We start from the raw sequence: 14,109 nt of genomic DNA, 5'->3' as shown, positions 1-14,109 counted from the left end.
TAAACTTATTATTTTTTTTCTCTGAAAAAGAGAATTTCCCAATTCTATCCTCGAAGAGGTCTAAAAACAAGGAGCATTCCAGGGGCACCCGGGTGGCCCACTCAGTTAAGCATCTGAGTCTTGACTTTGCCTCAGGTCATGATCTCACAGTTCATGGGATCAGAGCCTGGGTTGGGCTCTGCCCTGACGGCATGGAGCCTGGAACCTGCTTTGAATTCTTTGTTTCCCTTCCTCTCTCTGCCCCTCCCCTGCTCGCTCTCTCACTCTCAATATAAATACATACATACCTATATACAAGGAACAGGGCACCTGGGTGGCTCAGTCGGTTAAGCGTCCGACTTCAGCTCAGGTCATGATCTCCTGGTTTGTGGGTTTGAGCCCCACGTCTGGCTCTGTGCTGACAGCTCGGAGCCTGGAGCCTGCTGCAGATTCTGTGTCTCCCTCTCTCTCTGCCCCTTGCCTGCTCACACTCTGTCTCTCTCAAGAATAAATAAATGTAAATAAATAAATACAAACAAGGCACATTCCAATGGGGGTAAGCAGTTTCTGGTCTCTTACCGTTTCCCACTTGAAGAACCCGATGACTCAGAGGCGGGGCAGGGAGAGTAAAAGATGAACCAGGAATCTCTTGTCACAGCCTCGCGACAAGGAGGCTATCTAGCACCTGAACACGATCGTGTCACGAGCACTCAAGACCCGAACTGAGAGGGCCCACTCGGTCTAAAGATGGGACAGTTGGAGGGTCGGTAAGATTAGCGTCTACAAGAGAGCACAACCCTTCAGGTGTGGTCCCGTCTTGAGTTCCTAATGATAAAAATAAAACATCCATTGGGCCACTTTTGAGGACTTTAACCAAGTCATTCTGAAAAGCGCCTGCTACAGACTGAATGCTTGTATCCCTCCCAGACTTCTTATGTTGAAACCCAGTGCCCACTGCGACGGCATTTGGAAGTGGGGCCTTGGGCAGTAATTGTGTCGCGAGGCTGGAGTCCTTAGGTCATGGATGGGTCTGGTGCCCTTCTAAGAGACTCCAGGGGGCTCCCTTCCCATCTCTGTACATGAGAACGTGGCAAGATGGCCATCTGCCAGCCAGGAATGGGCCTTCACAGACATCGGATCTGCCAGCGCCTTGATCTTAGAATTCCCAGTCTCGGCGCTGTGAGAAATAAATTTCTGTGGTTTATAAGCCACCCAATCTACTGTATTCTGTTGTAGCGTCCACGTGGACTGAGAGATGGGCAGATAAAAGGAGGGACCCAAGCGCTGATCCTGCCTTACCTATAGGGCCTTGACTTGGGGATCGTCGAATCCTTGATTTTAGAGAGGCCTCTCTTTATAGAAGTAATCCAGACAATAAACAGATACAACATTCACACCAGCATTTTGTCCCTAATAAAACAACAGATCCAGGTAATCATCAAAAAAAAAAAAAAAAAAGAAAAAAAAAAAAGAGAGAGAAACAAGGAGACATTTGAAGTAATCTTACCCCAGAATTCAGAATTCCAGACTAAAACTGATGAAGTGGTCGTTTGTTTCTGGGTTTTTTTTGGTTTGTTTTTTTGAGAGAGGGCACAAGTGAGTGAGGGGCAGAGAGAGAAAGAGAGAAGCTGGGTTTACCCGAAGCAGGGCTCGAGCTCAGCCGAAGCGGGGCGCGGGCTCGCGAACCGTGAGATCATGACCTGAGCCAAAGTCAGACGCTTAACGGACTGAGCCGCCCAGGTGCCCCTGAGCCAATGAAGCTCTAACCACTAACTCTTCATAGTTCCCAGGTCCCTGGTGGAGTCTCCCGAGCAGCTGAGCTCCAGTACAGCTTTGCTGAGGATAGTAAGGGAGGAAAACAATTTCCTCCCGGGTCCAGATGGTCACTGAGAATACACCACCTGTCGGGAGCTATGCTGAACATTCGATATGTTATCACCTCATTGAATCCCGACAACAACCCTGTGAGATGGGTATTGGGACTCCCATTTTACAGATGAGGAGTTAAAGTGACCACATTGGGATCCGAACCCGGATCTTTCTGATTCCAAAATCTGTGTTTGGGGCACTACTTTATGGGTAACTTGGACCCTCTGCCCCCATCAAGTTATGTGCCACGGATCTAACATCCCAGCTTGATCTGCTAGCGAAGATCCTGGCCGTAAAACCCAGGAGAAATGGCAAAGCCAGCCCTGCTGGGGCAAGAAGCCAGTTTTTTTTTTTTTTTTTAGCAGTGCCAGATTGGCCCCACCCTAGGGTGCAGCTGAGCTGAACCCCATCTGTGATGGCTCTTGGACATGGGATTTCTAGGCCACTTGAAAGATAAAACCCCAACCCAGGAAGCTGCAAGACGCGTCTGGGACATCACAACCAGTCGGCTCAGGAAAATGTGCAGAGGGGCCCTGAGAGAATGTGGCTGCTGTCCCCGCGGCGGGAGGTGGAGCCGGCAGCCGCCCAAGCGGAGGGACCCCGGGGCCTCGCCAGGCTGGCGCCAAATTGTCCCTGTCCCTGTCCCCTGTCCTGGTTCCGCCTGCTCCCCTGCTGCCCGGGGCACTTCCGTGCACCTTCCAGGAAACAGAGTGTGTCCGTCAGCTGCTTTACTCGAAAACTCCACAAAGCCTTTTACTGCTTTGCCAAATGCTGGGAAAGAAAGAAAGAAAGAAACCAAGCATGTGAATTTCCCTTCTTGATGCTCCCGACATAGTGGCCTTGTTGGGATCCCTAGACGCGCTGTGCCCTTTCTCGCGGGGAGCCTGCAGGGCCTCTGCAAGAAAGCCCCTACCTTCCCTCCTGGGTCTCAGCTTCCTGTCGCCTCCTGGGGGGAGGGGGTGGGGGGGGGAACCTGTGAACTCCAGGACCGGGTCAGATCCTCCCCTCGCGCACTCTGGACTCTCTCGCATTACCTACTGCACCTGCACTTCATGAATTATGTAATTCCTTAACATTCTTCCTCTCTGGATGATGGGCTGCAGGCGTCTGGATATGGTTTCCCAGCTGCTGCTTAGCCACGCTCCCTCCACCCCTTTTCGTGGAGGAACCGAATGCAGGTTTAAATGGCAAGTCTCATGTGTGGCTTAGAAAGCCGGAGTCTGATGGCGCCTTGGCTTGGAGCAGCAGGCCCTGGAGACATCTCCGAAGGCAAGACCGGTCCTCTTGGTGGAGGTGATGGGCTCAGAGGGGGGCCTCCCCACGTCTGTCATGCCACTGCTGTTTTTCTGGGATCTACACAGTACCTGGTTCACAGCAGGTGCTCACTAAATACTCCACTGGATGACTGACTGCTAGTCTGAGTCACGGGCTGCACAAAGTGTTTCCGATGTACAGAGTTCGGATGACCTTATGTCGATCCTGTGCCTGGCTTGTCCTGCTCTGTGCCCTGTCCTTTCCAAGAATGTCCTAAGTTTTTTGTTTGTTTGTTTGTTTTTTAATGTTTATTTCTTTTTGAGAGAGACCGAGAGAGTGTGAACAGGGAAGGGGCAGAGAGAGAGAGAGGGAGACACAGAATCGGAAGGAGGATCCAGGCTCTGAGCTGTCAGCACAGAGCCCGACACGGGGCCCGAACTTATGAACCATGAGATCCTGACCTGAGCTGAAGTCGGACACTTAACTGAGCCACCCAGGTGCCCCAAGGTATGTATGTTTTTGAACCAACTTTTACACGGGTTAGCCAAAGCTCTTTTAGACATAGGCTCTAAGCTAGAAGTGAAGACAGAAGTTGTTTTTCTCTCATCTGCAGAAAAGTGATCAGCTGCTAGCCCGCTCCTGCCCCATGTGTTTTATAAAGGGTAATACTGACCTCAAATTCTTCTTTTTGAAGAGGAAGGGGAGAGTTGGTCATAATTCTATTTTTTCCCAACAGCTAACACTCAAGTCCTGGGAGGAAACCGGCCATCAAACAGGCAGGGGTGAAAATCCCTCACTCCGAGCTCTACATCCCTTTTTTACATTGATTCTAGATTCAAGAATTTACATGCAAATCACTTTTTTTCTTATATGAGAGTGATAAACATTCAGTTTGGGAAATTGAGAAAATACAGATATGCCAAAAGTAGAAAATCTAACTCATCGTAACCCAATGCCCAGAGACAGCCACGATGCATATTTTGAGATTGTTTTTCTCCCATGAAAATATATCCTTTAAAAAAAAATGAAAGCATATTGGGGACCGTTGAAAAAAAATTCATACAGAATGTATAATACACCTGCACTGTTCACCAGCAGCATTGACGACTGTGAACATCTAGTAATTGTGTGTGTGTGTGTGTGTGTGTGTGTGTGTGAATGGAGTATTTCAGATAAAGTTGGCATCCTCTTGGTTTCTCTTTACAATTCCATTCTCGTCCCTCACTCCCCAAGAGTAATCAATAACGTGAATTGATATATCTGTCTCTTTCCAGGCTGTGCTACTGTGTGCCCTCCTTCAAGGGTTTCTTGAGACGTGTATTCAGAGCTAGGATTGCTGGTGGAGCCGTATCAGTCTTTCAAGACGCCAGGTTTCAGACCGCTTACGTGGGTCCCAATCGCATGGGCCAGAAATTGTATCTCACTCTTTTTCATCACCCTTCTGGCCGTGATTGGCCGTGAATCTAAGCCACACGCTGTTTTGTGCACTTAATACTTAACGCATCTTGAACACCTTCTCACATAAATAAATACTCTCGCATATAATTTTAAAAGGCGAAAGATTTATGCGATCTGAAGAGAAACCAGAGTATCTCCCATATAATTTTATTTTATTATTATTTTTTTTAATTTTCTTTTTTTTCGAACGTTTATTTATTTTTGGGACAGAGAGAGACAGAGCATGAACGGGGGAGGGGCAGAGAGAGAGGGAGACACAGAATCAGAAACAGGCTCCAGGCTCCGAGCCATCAGCCCAGAGCCTGACGCGGGGCTCGAACTCCCGGACCGCGAGATCGTGACCTGGCTGAAGTCGGACGCTTAACCGACTGCGCCACCCAGGCGCCCCTATAATTTTAAAGCATATTATGTTGAATGGCCATGCCACTATTTATGTAGCAAATGGCCTGCCATCGGACGTTCACATTTCCGCTCCCCAGGTTTGCCATTAGAAATGGCACCCGGGAACTTTTATAGCAGAGTGGTGACGAGGGCAGACTTTAGATTCAGACACAACCTGGCGTTGCCTCTGGGCGGGGGGCCCCCACCCACTTGCCAGCCATGCAGCCCTGGGCAGGCCCCTGGATCTCACGGGGCAGCAGGACCGCTGAAGGTCAGCCCCTGAGGCCAGCTACTGTTTGAATCCTGATTCTGCCATGTACGAGTTATGTGGCCCTAGGAAAGTTCTCTAACTCCTCTGTGCCTCAGTCTCCTTTTCTGTAGAATTGGACACGATAATAACGGCACCCGGCTCAGAGGCTGTTGGAAGGACGATGCAGTGTAATGGATGGTTTTAGCCCAGTCTGGCATTTGAGAGTATCTAGCGTTCACGATGTGCCTACTCTCCAGTCTAATTGGAAGGAAATAGAATTGGCACCGAAAGGGACCAGCAAAAGTCACGTCGGATTTGCCCAGATGGAGGAAGCGAAGCCCAGAGGAGGTAGCGATTGGCCCGCGGCTGCACAGGGAGTTGCTGTCAGATCAGTCTGTGGAAACAAAATGAGCCGGGGGCCACCGGTGTGCTCCCTCTGGTGCCTCGAGGTGACATGAGAGGAAAGCGAGAATGCCACGCATCTGGAAAGTGTCATTCCTTCCGCATAGACCTTCCACGGAGTCCCACGACGGCTCTCTTGCAGCCTCTGCTGGCTCACCAGTCACTCTGGGGGTGATGTGCCCCCGGGCCCGGCAAGGTGGGTGTTAACCTGAGGTTTCCAGCACCTGTCGCCAAGCCCGTGCATTGGAGGCACAAGGTCTGTGTTCTGCTCACTGCTGGGAAACGGGAGCCTGATCGGTGACTGTGGCCACCATAATAAATCAAAAGCTCTAATTGTCTGTCAGAGAGCCCTCAGGGGGGTGGAGGGTGGGCACGGCTAAGATCTGCAAGTTGCCCAGGCAGCATGTAACCCTTCGTGACCCTGAACATCTTGTCGCTGTTTCCGTGATTTGTTATCTTGCCCGGAGCAGGCCAGGGTGCACCTCACGTCATGGCAGATCAGCCGGGGCCAGGCCAGACAGCAGGGGTGACAGTCACGAGACCAGAGGGGACACTGCCACAGCCTGGACACCCAGAACCGCAGCTGAAAGTTTTCACTCTTCCACCCCTTTACTTCCTCTGTTCCCTTCTGGAATCATTCTTGGGCTTTTGTCACTCAAATGCACAACGGGGACATTGCCAAAAGGCAATAAATATAGTTTTCCTTTCAGGGTGAATCGCTTGGGTATCGAGAAGATTAGCCAAATGTAGGCACGTGCCCAACGAGATTTCTGGAGAGTGTTCTCAATCCCATATCCCTTTGCGAGGATGCTTCGGAAAGAGTTCTAAAACTCGCTAAACCGCTAGACAACTCGGTCACTGTCCGTGCTTTTCTCCACGGTCACAGTCACGACGAGTGCTGGAAGTCCTATTTTTATGAAGTTGAAAAAGTCTCTCCCTGGGGCGCCTGGGTGGCTCAGTCGGTTGAGTGTCCGACTTCGGCTCAGGTCATGATCTCACGGCCCGTGGGTTTGAGCCCCGCGTCGGGCTCTGTGCTGACAGCTCGGGACCTGGAGCCTGCTTCGGATTCTGTGTCTCCCTCTGTCTGCCCCTCCCCCGCTCACATTCTCTCTCTCTCTCTCTCTCTCTCTCTCTCTCTTCTCTCTCAAAAATAGACATTAAAAAAAATTAAAAATAAATAAATAACAGGCGTGTAAACAGATCATTACAAGACAGCAATCTGGTAAGCACTGCATTCCAGAGTCGCTCCCTGCTTTTGCGTCGGCCACTGAATTTTACCCAGACTGCTCGCCCGCGGCCCGCACCCCTGCTAGAACCCAGACGCCTTGAGGTCACCGCTGGATGTTACCCACTCTTCAATTCCCACCAGGTCACCTTGAGCTGATGTGAACCCCCCACCCCTCCACCTGCAGTCAGGTTAGAGGAGATCTGCCTGCGGCTGAGGACACGAGATGAGAGCTTGGGAGAAACTAGCCGCTGACGTGCCCTGAGTCCCTGGACAAAAGCCAAGGTCTGTGGACGGCATCCAAAACCTGATGTCCCTTCCCCGGTGTCCCATGACTCTGCCATCATGATGAGCTCGAGGCACAGCGGTCCCATCTAATAATACAGCATCATCAAAAGCGGGCAGATCGAGGGGGGCAAGACAGAGTCCTCCCGAGGAGGGAGTTCACTGACCCCATCCATGGGTAGAAGGAAACTCGCAGTAAGTGCGTGGAATCTTTCTGGACCTGCTTTTGTGCTGCGGGGGCGGGCCCGCTGGACCCCAGAGAGAGCCACGGTGCCCTAAGTCTGGGCAGGGCTGAGCTCGGAAGCCCCTCCTCTGCCTGCTTCCACCGTGGGGGCAGAAAAACCTCGGCGATCCCTATCGCCCTGACCAGCTGTGATTCAGAAATCGTACGTGGTTTAGACAGTGTACGTGTACCTATATGCACGTATACGCGTGCCCTTACACCCGTATACACACACGCGTGCGCACAATCAACTGCAAATTGCGCGTTAGCCTCATGGATCTTTATCATTAACTATCTTTTTTTAACCGTTATACATGTGTAACTAATATTGTGTGTATGGGGGGGCGGGGTCTTGTAACTCGTAAAGGCTCAGAAACATTACCTAGTGTGAGCGTAGATACTGTGAGAATTCCAAACGAAGCGGGGGAAAATCTCCCGTGTGGGACTTCTCCGTGCCGTGCCAATAGAGGGCGTCCGTTACCTTTACAAGTCACGAGCAGTTTGGGTTTGGTGTTTTTGTTTTTGTTTTGGAGGGGGTAGGCAAGACCCTGAGATAGTTAATGTTTGTTTTGCTTTGCTTTGCTTTGTTTTGTTTTGCTCTAGACTAAGGCACTAGGTGTGGGGAGGGAGGGGTAATTGGTGGCTAGAAAATTACACGAATATTGCCGAAATGCCGTATCCCTTTTGCATGGAATAGAGTTTGATCAATTTTATCTCTTCACTTAATCTCCGGGTCTGCCTACATTGACCTAAAGCTCTCTCAGCCGACTGCCCCACCCTTGGCACAAAGCCAAGAGTTTAGGTTAAGCGACTGAGTCGTTGAAGCGTTTCCATTCTCCACACAGGTGCGCGTTTGTGCGTGACCCACTGCAGCGAGGGAATAAGCAATTCTGCAAAGTCCCACTAGAGGGAGCCAAATGATTGCTTTAGAACCATTCCCCCGCAGGTTTGCGGTTCCTCTTTGGGAAGCTGCTTTGTAAGAAGATCCTTTGGGCGACCCTCCCTCCTCTCCTCTCCCCCTTCCCCAAGATGTAAAAAAATCAGAAGTATTTTCTCACTGAACAGCTCACACACGTCAAGCAAAAAGATAATTCCGCTGTGGAAAAAGGATTTAACAGTGTCCAGAATCTCTGCCCTCTCGATAGGGAGCGGAATAATTAAAGAACTCTTGCCTTAGGAAGAAAACTAAACTGTGGATGCAGAGTGAGGAATAAATCCTGTCGAGTGTATTGGTGGGCTAGGGGTTGAGGGAGGACGGGAGAATGATTTATGATTATGAACAACTGACCCAAGTAAGTTGATCGCTTTTCGTGTACTCTCAACGAGCAGTATTTTAAGCATCTGTTTCATTATTCTTGTTATTATTATTATTGAAGTATAGTTGGAATGCAATGTTGCATTCGTTTCAGGTGTACAACCTAGACATTTGACGATTCTCTACAAAAGTGTAGTCGCCATTTCTCACCAAACCACAGTATTACAATATTATTGACTATTTAAACATCTCTTTTAAAGAGGGCTTGACCATGAGTTTTTCTTGGGTTGCAGTAGGGTTTGCTCTGCATTAGGATCCACCTAGACAAATGCGTCTTTCCGGCACCTGCCCTGCCTTAGACCTATGAGACTGTCCGTTGAGATCAACAGCTTTCTTCCTGTGGCATCACCTGTGATCGGGCACTCAGTATGCCAGGAACTTCCGGGAAAATGGGGTATCTGAATTTCAGCCAAGCTCTTTCAAAATACCCTCTTTCCGTCATTTTTTTTTAATCTGTAGTTTTTTTAAGTTTATTTATTTATTTTGAGAGCAAGAGAACCAGTGGAGGACGGGTGGGGGGCGGGGGTGGGACAGAGAATCCAAAGTGGGCTCTGTGCTGAAAGCAGAGAGGCTGATGCGGGGCTCGAAGTCATGAACCGTGAGATCGTGACCTGAGCCGAAGTCTAACACTTGACTGACTGAGCCACCCAGGCGCCCCTCCTCCCTCCGTCTTGGTACCCACCCTCACCTTTCTACCCACAGCCTTGGGGCTAATGGGTCCTTCTTCTGAGATCCCACACATTTTGTTACCTATTATGGCTCCAATTCCATTAGGTTGTTATTTTAAACCTGACTTCCTTATGAAGCCGTCAGCCCCTTGAGGAAAGAATTTGGCCTTAATTTTCTCCGTAGCCCGGAGCCCATCAGAGTGCAAGGCACATCCTAGGAGTTAATCAGTGTTTGTGGAATATACAATATCCTTATGAACAGAATGTAATATAATAACAGAACAAGCAAGTTTTACTATGTGCCAGGCTTGCTCTAAGCATTAGATATGTTAACTCATTGAATCTCCAGAAACGCCTTACGAAATAGGTCATAGGTAATACTATTCTCTGCATTTTATTTTTTTTTCAACGTTTATTTATTTTTGGGACAGAGAGAGACAGAGCATGAACGGGGGAGGGCAGAGAGAGAGGGAGACACAGAATCGGAAACAGGCTCCAGGCTCTGAGCCATCAGCCCAGAGCCTGATGCGGGGCTCGAACTCACGGACCGCGAGATCGTGACCTGGCTGAAGTCGGACGCTCAACCGACTGCGCCACCCAGGCGCCCCTGTTCTCTGCATTTTAAATGGAGACAATGAGGTGAGTGATGAGGGTTAATTTGCCCAGTCATCAGTGGTCTAAACTAGGGCTGGAACCCCGGAAGGCCAAGGCCAGAATCCAAACACTCAATCACAATGCCATAAAGAGTTGCAGCCAGAGTTAGAGAGAGGGGGCTATGCAGACCCTTACCAGCTTACTGCCCGTATGTTGAGGGTGCCGATAGAGTCACATCCATGTGGCCATCCCGGGACCAAGGCTTTTCTGTCCTGTTGGCCCTCCCATTCCCAAGGGCTTTGTCATCTGTGTGGCTAGGGCTTGGGCACACGGAGCCCAGGTCACACCCAGCAGGAAGGTGGAAGAGAGCACAAGGTGGGGGGGGGGGGCACACTCCCTGTCTTAGATGCCTTGTCTTTGGGGAGAACTTGGTCACACAGTCATATGTAACAGCTGGAAAAGGAAGTCTCGCTGGACAGACACACACGCAGCTACAAGTCCATTACCATGGAGAAAGGCAAGGGGGGCTTTGATGAGAAGTTAGCTGTCTCCAGCACACTCAGTCCTCAGGCCCGTGCCGGTCAGCATTTTATTGTTCACTTTCATAAGGACAGACAGTGTCTGCTCATTAAATTAGAGAATAATAGTGTGGAGAAAAGAAAAAATATATACTGGGTGACAGATGAGGCTTTTTTAAACATTCAAAACCTTAGGCAACGGTTTCTTAGATATGACACCAAAGCCATAAGCCAACGAAAGAAAAAAATAGAAAAAGTGAACATCATCAAAATGAAAAACGTGTGTTTCAGAGGACCCCATCAGGACAGCGAAAAGAAAACCCACAGAATGGGGGAGAAGTCTCGCAAATTATATATCTGAGAAGAGTCTTATGTCTCGAATATGAAAAGAATTATTACAGCTCGATTATAAAAAGACAACCCAATTTTTTAAATTTGGCAATCCGAATAGCCATTTCTCCAAAGAAGATGTACAGATGGCCAATAAGCACATGAGAAGTGCTCAGCATCATTAATGACCAGGTCAATGCAAATCAAAACCAAAGTAAGGTGCCACTCCCTACTCTCTAGTACAGCTGTAATAAAAAGACGGATAACAACAAGTGTTGGGGAGAAACGAACCCACGGACACTGCTGGTGGGAATGTAAAATGGAGTAGCCACTTTGGAAAACAGTCTGACATAGAGCTGCCATGTTCTACTTCTAAGTATGTATCCAAGAGAAATCAAGACATATGTCCACTTGTACACAAATGTTCACAGCGGTAACAAGAGGAAATTGATCATGGCTCCAACTCGTATCCAGCTTCTAGACTCTGGGGGCAGGGGGCAGGGAGGTGGATACATGGCTTAACCGTGAAGCCAGAGAAAGGGGGTCAAGGTTTCAGCAGATCACAAGCTCATTATGAACTAAGAGCACAACAGAGTTACCAGGACAGTTGAACATGCTGAACGGAAGATTGTCTGCACCCGATGAATCTTAAGACGGCTGTTAGGAGCTTTAAGGCGCAGGTTACTCTGGAAAACGGAGTCAACAGACATCATTCGGTTCTGAACTCAGGAACAATAAACATGAGAAGCTGAAGTCTCTACAGCAGTTACTGTCAAGGCTTAAATGTCGGAAGGGTCTAGCTGGTGTCAGACCTGGCTGGGACCCCATCCCCCCTCCCCGTGTGCCACCATCTGAGTGAGGAGGGACTGCCGGTCCCCACAGTTTGGGGCTGTTGGCTGAAGGTCTGCATTGGCAGCCCCTTGGAAGCCAGGCTTCCTGTGGATTCTAATGAAACAAAGAAGAAAGTTGGTCAGTAAGTCAGGAATCAAACGGGTTTGAAAGACGAAAATCAAAATTATAACAGGGATAATATTTTAAAAATAAGTCCTGGGGTGCCTGGGTGGCTCAGTCGGCTAAGCGTCTGACTCTTGCTTTCGGCTCAGGTCACGACCTACCTCCCGGTTTGTGGGTTCGAGCCCCACATCAGGCTGCCTGCTAACAGTGTGCAGCCTTCTTGGGATTCTCTTTCTCCCTCTCTCTCTTTCTCTCTGCCTCTCCCCTGAACGCTCTCTGTCTCTCTGTCTCTCTCTCAAAATAAATAAATAAACATTTTCTTAAAAACCTTCCCAATTATGCTTTCTTATCAGTAAGTCAGTCTCTCACTCTCCATTTTTCCTAAAAAGTCAGCTTGACTTTTCTTCCTTTCCATCCTACCTCTCTCTCCAAAATAATCTGAAGACAGAAAGTTTGAGCCAAATGAAAGGCTCAATGCCATTGTTCTGACGAGGTTTCCAAGGTACCTTTGAGCTCTCTGGCAGAAAGAAAACAAAATTGCTTACAAGGTCCCCACTTTCAGGAAGGAGAAAGCATATCGCAGTTTCAAGATAGAGAAGATTTACTGACACAACAGCAAAAAGGAATTTGCTGACATGAATCTTGGTTTCAGACGATACAATGTAGGTAATGGAAAATCATATTTCAATAAAGCAGAAAAAGCATTTTATTTTATATGTGTTGCTCAGAAGTTAGTGATCTTTCTATTCCACCAGCGGTCTGCATATGTCAGAAATCCATTCAAGTAGCTCAGTGTCTGCTCTAAGTCGGCCCCACAATAAATAAGCCAGCAGTTATTTCTGTACCCTCTTCTGTCCCAGCATTGGTGTGAATGAAAGAAGAGATATGGAAAATGAGAATGGTGTTTGCCTTCTAGAAACTTCCTCGGAAGGTAACAACAGCACGCAGGAAATCATCTGAAACCTGAAACTGAAGATGCTCAGACACTGGGCTGGGTGGCAGCCAGGCACCTTACCTCTGTTGTGTCCGAGTTCCAGAGGAGAGATCACCGGGAACCACAGTGGTAAATAAGGCAGGGTTAGAATGACCGTCTGGAAACCCAATCTGAACAGTTCTGACCAGCCTGCTCCATAAAGAGGGCGGGAGGCTCACACCCATCTAAGAAAGGCTGGTCCCATGCCAACGAGGCCACGCCACAGGCCTCATTACAGGACAGCCATCCCCCCACAACAGATGCAACCCCACCCAAACAAGACAGTCTGGGGACAAAGGAGACCTAAATCCCTTGGCCACCCCCGGCCCCCGCCCCTCTCAGCATCGCTGAGGCCTCAAAGGCGCCAGGTGGCACGGAGGGCAAGTCTGCCATCCGATCCTGGGAACTGGCACTTTTTAATCTGCTCAGTTAGAAATGTAACGACTTCTTGCTTCCATTTGCCAGGCTGGCAGGGAGAAGGTACAGACAGCCAAGCGTGTTCGGTGTCGCTTAGCAAAAGCCGAGAAAACACCACCGAAAAGCGACCTCCTTCAGAATGATAAGGATTCACGAGAAAACAAAACAAAACAAAACAAAACAAAACAACCAACCTGAATGTGCCCAGCTCTTCTTCCTGGCTGTCCCTGCTTGCTCACGACTGCACGATCGTGACAGCCAGAGACGTGGGCTACGTGTCTGTTTTTCTCATCCCTAAACAGGTGTAATAATCCATCCTACCTGCTTCTGCCAAGATTAAGACCGTGCGTATAATGTGCTTACACCTGGTATCTGACGCTTTAGAGGTTTCATTGTCAGCTGCTATGACCCTGTTGGTTTCCAGCGTTTTTTGTCCCTCCATCTAGCATCTGTCCTCCCTCCACCCCTCAGGGCAACATTGCGACAACGGGCCTCCAGCGATGCAAGGATGAAGGGTTCAGCCCTGCCGTACCGGCACTCAGCATAGCAGGCGTCTCAGCAACAAGTCAAGCAGTGACCTGAAAATACCCAGAAAGTTGACGGGGATATTTCAGGAAACCCCAGGATGTCGTTTCCAGGATTGCAACGCACGGTCACTTCCACTCGGGGCCTCCTCCCCCTTTGCTGCTCCGTGGCATATGCCCATCAACCGTTTTGTTTCAAAGGGTCTGAGGAAGGCTGGCTAACGGAGCGACGCCCTCCTCCCTTGAACGAGTGTGTGCCTACGCTAGGTCCCATCGCAAAGGGGGATGAAGGCTGCAGGCGCAAGGAGGCTTGCTAATCCTCTGATGGCAAAATACAGGGATTCTTCCCGACGATATGGGTGGGCACTGAGTGATCACAGCATTCTTAAAAGTGCAACAGGGAGGCAGAAGGAGGCGTGGCTACAGAAAAAAATGGTCAGAGAGCTGCGTTGTCGCCGGCTTTGAAGATGGAGGAAGGGGGGGCAACAAG

The sequence above is a fragment of the Herpailurus yagouaroundi genome, unplaced genomic scaffold, assembly GCF_014898765.1.
Source record: "Herpailurus yagouaroundi ecotype Mexico unplaced genomic scaffold, PumYag 203, whole genome shotgun sequence".
Lineage (NCBI taxonomy): Eukaryota > Metazoa > Chordata > Mammalia > Carnivora > Felidae > Herpailurus > Herpailurus yagouaroundi.
The sequence above is the reverse complement of the archived record's forward strand: the minus strand, read 5'-3'. Positions refer to the sequence as shown.